The 14,760-nt window shown below is 42.9% G+C and overlaps 1 long non-coding RNA gene across 1 annotated transcript in view; it reads right to left on the reverse strand.

Annotated features, from left to right (window-relative positions):
• Window positions 1-1,741: 1,741 nt before the first annotated feature.
• Window positions 1,742-14,760, reverse strand: part of LOC309539070 — a 66,941-nt gene continuing 53,922 nt past the window's right edge. The window contains exon 2 of the long non-coding RNA XR_014222658.1: window positions 1,742-1,919. This is a non-coding gene — a long non-coding RNA (uncharacterized lncRNA). The remainder of the gene's footprint in view (window positions 1,920-14,760) is intronic.

Genomic DNA, 14,760 nt, shown 5'->3' on the forward strand with positions numbered 1-14,760 from the left:
CTTCCCCTTTGTACCCCAGGCAGTCTTCCTTCTCTCAATGGTGGTGGTGGCATCAGGACACCACCAAAGGGGGGAAAGAATTTCTCATCATCACCCTCCCCAACACCATGCTGTTGCCACCGAGAGCAGGAAGCCTGCAAGTTCAGATCTTGCTGCAGCTTCTTGTCTTCCTCTTCCCAGTGTGGGCAATGAGGTGGGCCTTTCCATGCCCTCTCCTAATAAGCAGAACCTGGCCAGAACATAAAGAACCACAGCATGTCTGCTGGGACATGCCTCTCTCCTCCTTCTCCCATGCTACATTATCATCAGGGCAGGATGTTTGTTGTTTTGCTGCCCCTCTATCCTGCTGCCTGGGGCATATGCTCCCTCTTGACCTGTCAGGCCATGGGATTCCCTCCCCACCCTGAAAGTCCCTCTTGGGGTATTTATTGATAATGCCCATGCCAATACCCCCCCCCCCTTGGCATAATCAGCTGCACAGTCCAGAGCAATTGCCCTGTATTTGGGTGAAATCTTCAGCCCTTTGGATCTCTTGCTGTCCTTCATTTAAATGCCATTAAACCTGACATCATCTCAGTTATAAAACTCCATTTTGGGGAAACTGACTCATCTAGGAGAGAAAAGAGGTTTTTTTCCATTTAAAAAAAATGCTATTATCTTCCCTGATTGCTCTGAGGGTGCCAAGTGACATTTGGTTTAATTTGATTGTAATATGAAGCAGCCAACTGGGCCTCACTTCTTCTTCTAACTCCCTCTCTGTGCATATTATCTCCCTAGTACAAAACAGGTATGTGATTTCTTCTCTCTCATCCATAGTAAGACATGGTGGTTTTATGTAATCACAAATATCCATGCAAATGTGGAAAGAGGGCTTTTAGTATGTGAGGAGCCACCAGCCCAGCAGTCTAGTCTGTTGCCTCATTCTCCCATTCCCACCTCAACACCCCACCCGACATATAACAAGATGATGGAGTGTTCTGCAGCAAGTCTCTTTTGTGAGCTAATCCATTTCATGGTGCATTCCCCTCTGCAAATGACTAATTTTAGTGGCCACAATCTGGTACTCACACAAAATAAAATGAGAGAGAGAGAGAGAGAGAGAGAGGGTTCCAGGGATTGATTAGTTGATCTTGCTGCTGGCAGGCTTGACTTATACTGTTGCTCTGCGTGTATTCACAGCATCAGGCAGAGCTTCAGCTGTTCCAGCTTTGTTTCTCCCTCTCCTCTCCGTTCCCTTTACCCTGAAGCATCAGCACTGATTGCAACGGCTGATTGACTTGGCCAGCAGTGTGAAATATAAAATAACAAAATCTACAGTCTGGCTAGTTGTGTGGATAACAGGCAGCAGCACCAGCTATCTCTCCTGCCTGTGGCTGTGTCAGCTGAGCCATCCGCACACTCCATTTTGTGTGTGTGCGTGTTTGTACTTGAGTGCTTGTGCTGTAAATTTGCAGGGAAGTCAGGATTGGGACCCAGCAGGCCTGGTAATTTGCCAGCATTCCTGTTGGGCTAGCAGAATAGGGGTAAAATAAAAAAAGCACATTGACCCAATTTCTTGAACTAAATATACAGTACTAGCAGTGACAATGAAAGCTGCTCAAGTGTTTGCTCTGTGAATGATTTCCCCTCTGTTTCAAATTGGGCAGTAGAGGACAATGTATTGCAAATGAGCAACTGAAGAACATTGTGTGAGCCTTCCATTAGGTGTAATGGGGTTTGTTCACCAGACTCCCACAGAGTATCACATTTCCAGATTTTATTATTAGTATCTTCGGAGGGGGGGATCTTTTTCTGTCCTCTTGTCATTTCATTACTGAGCTTTCCCATCCATGGTCAATTCTTGAAGAACATGTGAGGTCTCTACAGACTGGAGGCAGGCAAATGTTTTCCCCATCTTGACATCAATATCCGGAAAGGTCCTAGAACAGATAATTAAATGGTTGGTTACAAGCTTGGTGGATCAGGGGAATGCTGTGGATATAGTGTATCATGATTTCAATAAGACTTTGACAAAGTCCCCCGTAATAGTATTTCAGAGGAGCAGGTAACATGTGGGCTGGATGACGTAACTGTTAGGTGGATTTGTAGCTGGTTGATGGACCAAACCCAATAGTACTCACTAATGGTTCCTCATCAACCTGAAAAAAGTGACAAGTGGGGTGCTGCACGGTTCTGTTGTGGACCCATTGTTGTTCAGTGTCTTTATAAATGACTTGGGTGAAGGAATTGAGGAGATGTTCATCAAATTTGCAGAAGGCACCAAACTGAGAGGGGTAGTTAGTGCTGCAGAAGACAGAATCGGGATTCAAGATGACCTTAACATGTTGGAGAACTGGCCCAAACTAACAAAATGAATTTCAATAGGGACAAATGTAAGGTTCTTCACTTACTGTACACAGGAAAAAACAGCAACACAAGTATAAGATAGAGAATGCCTGGCTTGCCAGTAGTACGTGTTAAGAGAATCTAAGGGTCTCAGTAGACCACAAACTTAGTACCAGTTAAGTGTGATGCAGCAACCAAAAAAACAACGACCACACAAAACACTGTATGAACCTGGCTCTGGCTTTCAGGCCCCTCCTCTGCCTCAGTGTTGCCTTTATAGAACTAAACAGGGAGGAAGATGAGAATTAATCCAGAATTAGTTGGCTCCACTCTTGCTGCATCTGCTATTGACCTCCCTACCTTCCGCCATAACAGTTGCTGTGAGCATCCTTTTCCCTTGCTCCTTTGTGAAGTCAACTTCCAAGGCCATCTGCCTCACCACTGTGGGAGAGAATGCTGGAAGAGACAGAACTTTGATATGATTTCTTGTTTTATTGGATGTCTGAATTGAATCGCTGAGAAGTGAGGGCATTCAGTTAGACCAGCCTTCCCTTACCTGTGGTCCTCCACATGCTGTTGAACTCCAGCTCCCATCATGGCTGACTTTTGTCTATGGTGGCTGGGACTCTTGGGAGCATTTAGAGGGCACCAGATTGGGGAAATTCCGGTTTAAGCAAGGTAAAGTTTGCAATGGATATTTTCTGGGGAAAGCTTATCAGTTTTTATTTAATATAAACATATATGATACACATTGTTGTTATGTTATTATTATTTTTAATAGAATGTCTCATTAATTCAGCTTGTCTTATGAATCTACAAGAGTAGACCTGTATGAAAGACACCAGATGGCTGAAATAAATTGTTAAGGGAAATCAATAACTCGGCTCGTGACACATCAATACTTGGGAGGAGATGCATTCTGAATTACAGACTGAAGGGACTATTAAAAAATGTCACCTGATCCCAATTTGAAATAACATTTCAATGCTGCTGTTATTTAGCAAGAAACGTGCTAATTGTCAATAGTTTTTTCTCTCTCTCTCTTTAAGTATCTGATATTTTCCCCTAAGAAAATTAACGTCATCCTTAACCTGTGACCCTCTCAGTATTTCCTGGACTACATTCCCCCCCCCGGCCATTAAGCTGGGTGGGGTTCATGAGAGTGGAGTCCAACAATGCCTAGAGGGTCACAGGTTCCCCACCCTTGACGTGGACTGAGTAGAATGAAGAAGTACTGTGGTAACTGTGTCCTCCTCATGCTGATCAGGACATATCAGTGAGGTGGGTGCTTGGGAAGGTATGAGATGGAAGAGTTGGTGGGGAAGGCATCTCCCTTTCAAACTGCAAACAGAAATAAGTGGGGCACGAAGTTAGGGTTGCCATATTTCAAACAGTGAAATTCAAGTCAGAAAAATTGTTGATCCAAAATCTACACTTCCAACATGGGTTGCCATACGTTCAGATTTTCTTGGACATTACAGAGATTTCCGCCGGGACATTGCTTCCGACTGCAGTATTCTGGATATGTCCAGGAAATTCGGGATGTATGGCAACCCTAAAGTGCTCAGTGGTGGACCTTGGGGTCTCACATTTCAGCAGCTCCTTGTGGAATGCCAGATTTTGGCGCACCCAACCCCCACTTCTTGCTTTCAATTCTACATCATAGTTGTGGCACCCCCGAGGCCCCATGCCAGTGCAACCAGACCAGTTGTGCTTTCTCCCCTAAATCCGCCTCTGAAGTACTATAGTCGCTTGAACACCTAGGCCCAGGATTCAAGCCACTACACCCTTTGGCTATGAAGCGAAAGTCCACACCTGCCACACTTGTCTCACTGCCACCACACACAGGTGCATTCTTTTAGAATTTGTGGCATATAATATCATGTATCATTTGGCCCTAAGTCTAAATGCTGGCATTGCATGCATAACCTTTCCCTAGCTTATCGTAAACAAATAAGATAGCACTTATTTCCTTTTCTTTTATAACCGTGCAAACACTCCCCTTGATGCTTTTAAATTAAAAATGTGCTACAGATTTTTTCATTTTTTCAGCCATTCGTTCAGTGTGTGAGGGTAAAAGAAACTCTTCCTGAAATATATTTTCCCCATACTGTATTTGGGAAGGGAGAATTGCCCTCACTACACTTAACCATCCAAAGTGGCCAAGGGATTCCCCCCACCACCGCCTTGGTTTTGAAACTTTAAACAAAAGCGCCACACAACTCATGTGCAAGGCTCTCATCACAGCTTCCCAGCTGGAAGGAGCACTTTGGGAATGATAAGAATGTAAGAATATAATGCCCATTTGTCCAGCATCCTGTTTTCACAGTGGTCAACCAGATGCCTGTGGAAAGTTTACAAGCAAAACCTGAGCACAACAGTGCTCTCCCCAGCTGTCATTCCCAGAAACGGCTTCTGAGAGTGGAGAGAGAACATTGCCACCATGCCTAGTAGCCATACTTAGCCTTATCCTCCACAAATCTGATTAATCCTCTTTTCAAGCCTTCCAGGTTGGTGACTACCACTTCCTCTTCTGGGAGGAAACTCCACAATTTGATTATGCACTGTGTGAGGAAGTACTTTCTTTTGCCTACTCTAAATCTTCCAATATTCAGCTCCATTGGATGCCCCCAAGTCCTAGTATGAAAGAGGGAGAGAAACGTCTCTCAGTCTACTTTCTCTGTGTACCATACGTAATTGTATACACTTCTTTCATGTCCCCTTTTTCTCGCGTTTTTGCTAAACAAAAAAGCCCCAATACCCGGTCATATCGCATCATGTTGCTCTTCACAAAGTTTGATCAGCAGTGCAATATTTACCCCACAGGCTTCCTTCCAGCCATACTTCCTCATGAGACTCAATAGGGAAGCAGCAACAACCCTCAGCACTTGTGAAAAAAATTCTCTCCCCCCACCTTGAGAAACAGCAGAAAATTGTCACAGCTTTGTTTTGGTTTCTGGCAGGGTGTTTTTTTTTGGGGGGGTGCGGGGCGGGGCAGTGCTTTTTACCCCATTGTATTTTAAATGGGCTTTCTGAAATCCACTTATATTTTAATTAATACCTGCAAATGAAAAAGGGACAGGTGCCAAGGATTCCACCCCCCCCCCATGCTCTGAGGGCAAATTCTCAGGATCATTGCAGCATGTGCATCTACCACCATTAGTTGAAGTCCACCTCTGGCCTGCTACTGCCAGCTACTGCTCACACAGGTAGCCTGATTCAAAACATTTTACTTTCACGAGTCATTAAGCTCAATGAGACTTATTTGTGGGCAAATGCGAACAAATATTGAGGACTTGGCATGGTTCCACAAGGTACTCCAAAAAACCTGGAACCAGTGAAAGGGGTGGTGGATGATAAATGCTGATGCCTGCTAAAGACACATGGGAGTACATTTCCTCATGGCTGCTGTTGGCTGAAATGGTTGTGAGAATCAGCCCTGATTGAGGTGACAAGTCTAGCAGTATCTTCCCCTGAAGAGCTTTGTTTCATGCTGAGCTTGTGGATGGTTTTGGATAATTTGTCTTTCAGTTCCACTTTGGCAAAGCGAAAACGATGGCGGAACTCTGGCCAGTTTAGGGTTGGTGAAAGCCAACAGCAGGTTCCTTGGGGGCTTCTTGTCTGGCTGCCAGAATCCAAGATTGCAAGATGTTTCTAGGATGCTGGGTTTTGTGCTTTCTGGTTCTGGTGTCCGATACTTTTGATGAAGCTGGTTGTTCAAGGACCACCTGCTGGTTCTGTTACAGCCACCACCTGTTCATGGGCTTCTCCCTTTCCTCCCATCTGTATAACTCTGACCGAGGAGGAACTATAACCAAGACTTCCAACGCATTCGAAGCCAAACTTGATAGCACAGCAGAGTCAAATGATGCCAAGAATATGACTGGCTTCATTTTCTTGTAAACACCCCCCCCCCCACACACACACTGCTTCATAGTTTCAGACGTGGACTTGATATATATTCTGGAAAGCATACCCTATCGAGAAAGATATTTCTGGCAAGAAATTCTCACATAAAACTTATTTTATATGTAGCCAGAAGAATACTGGGAAAATGCAAGTCATGGCTCATGTTTTTAAATGAGTTTGCTCCAGTCATGTTCCCACCCCTTTCGCAATTTGTATTTGCCTCCCTGAATATTCATGCCAACCAATTTGGGTGCTATATAACGTTTATGAAAAGTGGGCTTCAGAAGCACAGTCTGAATATTTTGTGCCAGCCAGGTTGAGTTAATGCATCGAGTTAGGAAATGGAAAGGGTGTCATGTGGCATGCCTGATCTCAAGCAACAGGGGAAATGCAATGGGGAATATCAAATTTACATCGGGAACCATTTGTTGTCCAACCACAGGGCTGTACAGAACTACAGAAAACAGTGGAGTAACAAAAGGGCGAGAATAATTTCTGACCAGTTTTATTTTCTAGCTGTTCTTTTTGTAGAGGGGGAAACCGAGTAAATGTTACAATTCATGCTCAAAATTCTGTATCGTCTCATGAAGGAATGAATCACACTGAAGACATGGACCAGAGTTCTTACATGCAGTTACAGCTTATAGATATCAAAAAGGAGGCCCACATTTGCAGTTACAAATGCTTTCAATTCCTTTGCAGTGCTGAATGCTTCCAATTTTATACTTCCTTACTGACATTTTGAAAACGCATGCTTGGGTGATGCCAGGAAAAAGGCGAATGCAAACAAATGCATCTTTGTGATGTTGGAGGGGTCACATATGAGCGCAAGGCATGTGAACTGCAAGAATGACATATCTCATACATCCAATGCCTTTCTAACATAATAAAGTCACACATTTATAGCCATTTCCCTGCATGCATTTCCCAAAGTTAGGAAACCTAATGCTGTAAGCATCTGACCCCTGTAGAGCTCTTAATGGGAGATGTCCTTGATATATGCATGCTATTGACATTAAGAAAACAGTTTGTAAAAGCTCTCTCACACAATGGCTACTGCTGGAACAGTCTTTAATTTTTTCCTTTTTTTTACTGTTTGAATAACAATACACTTTCGTTCATGAGTATTAAAAGAAAACGTGGGCTGCGTTGCAAAGGTAGCAACTCTTAACTGTGCACAAAACTAGCAACCGATGATATCATTCACAGTGCAGGGAAGAGTTATTTAATGTACCAGTCTCAAGGGGCAGTGGTTTCCTCAAAGACTAGTTTGTCAGGACGCAGTGGCCAAAACTGCTTCACGTCTTACTTTATATTCAGTCTTGAGAGGGTCATCTACCATAATCAGACACTAGTTTATAGCTGATGGCAGTCAACAGAGACTGAGCTGAACCTTTGCTCTCTTTTAATAATCAACTTGCATACCAATTTGAAATATCTCACTGGAACCAGTCCAGGTTAAGAACTGTTAAGTCTCACTGCAATCCTGATAATACTTTCTGGGAAATCAGCCATTCTGAACTCAATGGGATTTGCTTCTAAGTAAACATATTTAGTGTTGGGCTGTAGAAGAGCTTGTACAAAGCTTACACAAGGGCTGAATTGTGCCCTCAGCTTTTGTGTACGGAAATGATGAATGACAGAATTGTTGAGCTGAACTTGGAAAGTTGCTGACGGCCATCCCACCCAGCTCCTTCCACTGAGGCAGACAGAGGCTGAATACCACTGTAAAGGAAAAGCATTCACCCGACAAGTGAGTGCACTTGATAGAGTAATAGCTGGGCGAGACTTGAATGCTCTGTGTGTATGGAAGGTCAAACTAGATGATCTCAACATTCCTTTGAGACCTCAGAATCAATGAATTGTTGGTATGACGATAAGGTGAAAGCTGGTTAGCAACCTTTCCGACTCTGTTCAACAGATAACACATAAGCATCTGCTGGAAAGGGCACAAGAGGAGCAGGCAGAAAAGATTAAACTTTGGGTCAAAGTGGAAGATTCCCATAAGGTTTCATCTCTACAGGAAGTAGAAGGTCAAGTGGCAGAACCTTGGGAAAATAACTGTCAAGAATCCTGGCTTTAATATGCCCAGGGAGTTTGTGGCACATACTTTTTATTTCCTCAAAGTTGAGAAAAGTCATCTTTCCTGAATCAGGCAATTGTGTTAGGAAAATGAGTCCAGCGTGACAAGAAAATGACAGTGGTACACTAGAAATCATTCCTCCTTAAGGTTTCTTTTCAATATCAACCTAAGGACTACCAGGTTGAGGGATGTATTATATCCTGAGTAGGCAACATAACCTAGTTTAATTCTATCTTCTCCACCTACCCAGGGAATCCTGGTTATGTCTACTCAGAGTCAAACCTTGCTGATTCCACTGAACCGTGACAGAGGACAGTAACATTGCCTATGAAGCTTTGTGGTTTTGTACAGATCTGAATCTGTGATGCCTCCATCAAATTTCAGCAAAACACAACAGTGGGCCTTGGTGCTCAACTCTGCTTCTCACATGAGCATGGGCTGCTGTATAATGACTCTGTGGAGTCGACGTCCTGCCAAAACATGCACAACGCTGGAGATAGCTGTGAACCGGATTTAGGTTTCTCCTGGAATTCCATTATGAATAATCTATTACGTATTATTTTAATAATTTAGTATGTGTTGTTCATGCCTTAAATGTGTATCCTGTACCTCTTACAATCAGAAATACAATGCAGACTGAAATAATAATAGTAATAATAGTAATAATAGTAATGATAACAACTAACAACTAATAACAGCAGCAACAACAACAACTTTGCCACAAGATCCCAGAGTAGCTCTCAGCAATGTAAAATACAATGTTAAAAACTTCATAGCAAATTAAAATCACAACTGGAGAGAGTATTGAAAATATACATCTCAAGGCCAGGGTATAAAAATAGACATGAACAGTGTCACTTTCTGGTTGGTGTGATGGAACTTGTAATTCCAGTCTCCTCATTGGTAAGAAATGATGTTCTGTTGAGCTGCTGGAGCACCTTGTGGGCACAGGGGCAGCAGCGGAGGAAGCCGTTCCGGCACCTGGGGCAGTACGCACTGCCCCTAGGGGTGGGGCACACCACGGAGCCTCCAGAGTCTGCCTGCCTCCTCCCACTCAGCCGCCCTACAACTGGGGGGAGACAGTGGGTGGACCGTTTGCTCAGCTCGGAGCCTGCGTGCGTCAAAACCACGCATCTCTCCCAGGAGAGACGCATAGCCCTGGGATGCTGCAGGGCCCCGCGGTGAGTGCCACCCAGCATTTTGTCACCTCCCCTCACCCGGGACACCCGGGACGGCCCGCGCCCACCGCACCCCCCGTCCTGCAAACCTGCACAGGGGAAAGAGGAGGTAGCAGTGGTAAAAATGGTAGCAGACACTACGACTGCACTGCTCTATCCCTTGCAACATCTCGACAGTTAATCTAATATTCCTTTTCTGAGTTCAAACTGACAGGGTGGAAACTGTGATACTTTTGTAGCGGCTCATACAAAAACCAAACACAAACAAGAGATCAGGGCACATGGAGAGGATCTGGAGCAGAACACCTTCAATAGGGTAGTATAAGAAGTGACTATGATACAAAAAGAATACAGTCAAATGCCGATTGATTCATTTTCATGCACCACAGGCTCAGAAAACACAGATTGCTGATGTTGAATGCCAATAACTGACGGCAAAAGAATAGTAAGAACGATGACATGAGGCTCAACAAGAAACTGGTAAGGTGGTCGGTGTCCATGAATTGAGAGACAGGTTGTTAACCATAGTGCTGCATGCAGCTGTAGCAGTTAAGAGGGCAGGCAATGACAGTTGTATTTTGAGGTTTGCATTTACAGCAGGCAGCCTACGGAGTGACAAAAGGTCCACTGTATTATTTATTTATTTTTATTTATTTATTAATTTTTTAAATTAATTTTCACATTTAAACATTTTCATCATATGCACCATAGCAAACAAATACAATTAAAAAAATAGAAAATAAAACATTTTCACACCTTATTAAATCCATATTTTGGAATTACTCAGATCCCTTAACTTCCCTCCATTCCCTCCCCTGGTTCTTTTATCTTATCTTGTATTGTAAAGGTAAAGGTAAAGGTAAGGGTACCCCTGACAGTTAGGTCCAGTCGCGGATGACTCTGGGGTTGCGGTGCTCATCTCACTTTACTGGCTGAGGGAGCCAGCGTTTTGTCCGCAGACAGCTTCTGGGTCATGTGGCCAGCATGACCAAGCCGCTTCTGGCGAACCAGAGGAGCCAGAAACGCTGTTTACCTTCCCCCTAGAGCGGTACCTATTTATGTACTTGCACTTTGACATGCTTTTGAACTGCTAGGTTGGCAGGAGCAGGGACCGAGCAATGGGAGCTCACCCCGTCGCAGGGATTCGAACCACCAACCTTCTGACCGGCAAGCCAGAGGCTCTGTGGTTTAGACCACAGTGTCACCCGTGTCCCATCTTGTATTGTACATGTCTATAATTTCCTTATCCTTAATTATTTCCAATTTTGAACATTGTCCTTGATATTGCAAGTTTTTTTTTTAAAAAACCTGCTATTGTATTAACTTCTTTACAATGCTTTTGTATACACGCAATAAACATTTTCCATTTTTTAACATATATTTGTTGTCTTTTTGATTTCTTAGTCTTCCAGTTGATTTTACCATTTCAGCATATTCCATTAAGTTGCCAATCTTCTTTAGTTGGGACTTGTTCTTCTTTCCAGTGTTAGGCTATCAATGTCTGTGTAGCTGTTGTTGCGTATGTAAACAGATTTATGTATTCTTTCGGTATAGCCATTCCAGTTATATCTATTACCTATTACTATATTATTTCTTTAGGCACGTATACCACCTGTTAGAGACAATTTGGCACATGCCCAAATTGTCACCAGAAGGTAAAGCAGAAGAAATGTTTGAAACTGCAGCCAAGTATGGTGAAAAACACATTGTAGCCTGCAAGCTAAAAATAATACGTGGTCAGCAGACACACTCCGGATGTGAGTCTGAGAAGCTATGGGTTTAATGGGTCCCCAAAGCACTCACAAAACAACCCCCCCCATATTGGTTATACTAAAGACTCCAGGCAAGCAGTAGCACTCAAAGAGCATTCTATCATATTGGGGTTGGGTGGTAGATGTGGTTTGTTTGTTTGTTTGTTTGGCTATTGAAATGGGAAACTATTATCAAATTTCCAGTGCACATCAACTCAATTAGGAGTTTATATCTTCCTCACTCTTTTTGTCCCACCCTCACTTTTTGTAATTGCCGCATCACTAATGTTAGTCAGTATCTCCCAACTGAATTTATTGAAGTTATATAAATTGCTTCTAACAACTTTTCTTATTTTGTTTGTGTATCATTGCATTCTTAAGTATTTTGTTTGTGTATCTGTGCATTCTTAAGCATAGCATATGCAGAATATATTTCATGAGGAAATGTATAAAATACTTGTACAGTGGTACCTCGGGTTACATACGCTTCAGATTACATACGCTTCAGGTTACAGACTCCGCTATCTTTGCTTCAGGAAGAGAACAGAAATCGTGCAGCAGCGGCACAGCAGCAGCAGGAGGCCCCATTAGCTAAAGTGGTGCTTCAGGTTAAGAACAGTTTCAGGTTAAGAACGGACCTCTGGAATGAATTAAGTACTTAACCTGAGGTACCACTGTATACTGTAATTTCTCTTTTTTAAAAAAAGTAAGCTTACAATAATTATGTATACAATAAAACCCTCATATAACTAAAAACACAGATCACTGGCTAACTGCACTGAATTAAGCTGCAAAGGTACAATGTGCTAGGCATGATTATCAATGCAAAACATCTTTTGATGTTTAACAGACCACTGTATTTTAATATTTTGTTGGAAGCCACCCAGAGTGGCTGGGGAAACACAGCCAGATGGGCGGGGTATAAATAAATTATTATTATGATGATGAATCTTGTTTCCTCCCAGTGGCTAGTACTGTGGACAAACGCCAGCTCCCTTGGCCTGAAGCAAGATGAGCATTGCAACCCCATAGTCACCTTTGACTGAACTTAACGGTCCAGGGGTCCTTTACCTTTACGAAAGGAGTGCGCTGTATTTCCACTTTTGACTACTAAATGAACTATTAAAAATGAAACAATATAAAGTAAGAAACAAAAATGGGGACAAGTGTCTTCTTCAGATCGTTGTTAACTTTCATCTCTTCTGGTGTCTTAAGAATTTATCTTTACCTAATTTTTAGCTTCCTCTGCATTGGACTGCTCGTGTTTACACTCATTTAGGCAAGTCGTTTACCTCCTGTTCTACATACCAGTTGACAGATGTATCTTTTTCATTTCAGATGCTGTTTAAGCCTTGGGCACTGCTTACTGGAGAGATTTATTCAGCTCTGGGATCCAACTACTGGAAAAGTACTTTGTATTCAATATTTGCCACTTGTTCCGTACATCAAGTTTCCACACACCCTTAAGCTTGCAGAGGCACAGCAGAGCTACTGTGAGCTTTGTTTGTATTTTAGCTGATTTTGAATTTTGCATGCAGATCTGCAGAATGGATTCTGCCGTATTTCATTAGGCTTTCAAGTGCTTCTGCCATAGCAACACGAATCACCTATAGAGAGTTTGCATACATCCAATCTCACTCTTAAACACTGGTATTATGCACTTTATTCTCCCCCGCTTTATTTCCTCCCTGGCTTTGCAGACTGTTAGCAGCAAAGAAGTGGTGAAATGTTTGCTGTATCTTCCATTCTCTGGCACCGCCGCTGCCTGCCCCAGCTCTGTTAAATTATTGATTCATGAGACCCATTCATTCAGACACCAGTAAAAGCATTGTAAGACGAACCCCTCTTTCTAGTCTTTTGGCTGAGCTAAATAAGCTTGTGAACAAACTGGCCCACCCTTTATACAGCTTCCACTGAATTCTGAAGAGCAACCTGTTTATCCTGACTTTTAACACTTGTGGGGTACATTTTTAGGACCAATCTTATTCTTGTGATTGAGAATTGTTTTAAACTGCTTTATTGTTGTAATCTGCCCTGGGACGTTAGGGTAAAGGATGAGTAACATTGATACTAATAATACTAATATTGGACTGATAATATTGAATGCACAGTTAGCATATAAACTCAGGGAAAAACCAGAATTGTCCTGTAATTTGTGTATGTCTTTCTTCCAATATCAGTGTTGGGTGGCTGTGAGTTTGCATGGAAGAATGGTGATGGAGGCAGGTGCTTTCTCCCTCTGGTCATTTCCCTGTCCAAAATCATCTGAAATCTGCTTTGGTGTTCTGTTTTTCGCCTCAGGCCAACTACAGCATCTTGGAGGACACTTTTGAGGGGAGAAACAACTATATGAGGAAAGTCTGTACAGCCTCTTCCCTATTCTTCTGTTCACCTTTGCATTCTGCCAATACTGCTTTTGAATGTTGGAAGAAGAAAAAATATATGGTACTTAAATGGCATGTCTAATTTACTATGTCCACAGTTGGCTGATAAGAGGTAGCCAGCTTTCATATCTTATTTCTCTGTGTAAGCTACACTGACAATCAATAAAGATGGGTTGCTGGGAGGTAACGCAGAAGCAGATGTGCTCCATGTAGACCTGGTGAGGAAACGGAGTGGTGTAGCAGTCAGAATGTTAGGCTAAGACCTGTCAGGCTGGAGTTCTAGTCCCCATTCAGCCATGACCTCACTGGGTGAACTTTGACCAGTCACTCTCTCTCATCCTAACCCACTTCATGGGGCTGTTATGAGGATAAAATGGGTAGAGGGAGAACCATGTGCACCACTTTGAGCTACTTGGAGGGAAAGGTGGGAATACTGAGGGTGATGCTCCTGGAATATATTTTTGTTCCCATTGGTAACTATGTTGTACATTGGACATGTGACATAGAAGATATGTGATGGGACCTTCCGATATTAAAAGCATCAGTGGGGAAGGAAATCCAGTTGGCTCTGGAGAGTGATGCTATGAAAGAGTGTGTTTAAGTCTTTATGCCCCTCCCATTACTATTGTTCTCTCAAAAGCTGCCATTTGGCCCCATGAGTAAAAAATAAAAATCAGAAATGATATGGTACCTATCTCCCCTGCCCTCCAGCAAGGCTAATAATAGCTTCAAGGTGGGTGGCAATTTTAGTTGGAGACATGACATTGGTGAAGGATTAAACACCCCCTTCCCTAGCCTTTTTCTTACATTAGATTGAGTGACTGATCTTCCACATCACATCTGTCTTGGCTTTTACATAAAAGCAACTCAAGTCCATTTAGGGTCCAGCCACACTTCTGTTTGACCCAGCTGCTTTGCCCCACCCAAGAAAACCTGCAGTTTAGCACTGAATCAGAGAAAATGGCAATTGGGTTTTCTGTGAATTGCTGTTTGTTCTGATTTATCACCGAAGAGTGGGTTTTTCAGGGGAAAGCGGCAGTACAAGAGCAAAGCCACTTGGACCCATACATAGAAATCACAGGACAAGCAGAAAACTGCTCAGATGCAAGCTTTCTTGGTATGGGACAAGC

The sequence above is a fragment of the Podarcis vaucheri genome, assembly GCF_965113315.1.
Source record: "Podarcis vaucheri genome assembly, chromosome: 8".
NCBI classification, from domain to species: Eukaryota; Metazoa; Chordata; class Lepidosauria; order Squamata; family Lacertidae; genus Podarcis; species Podarcis vaucheri.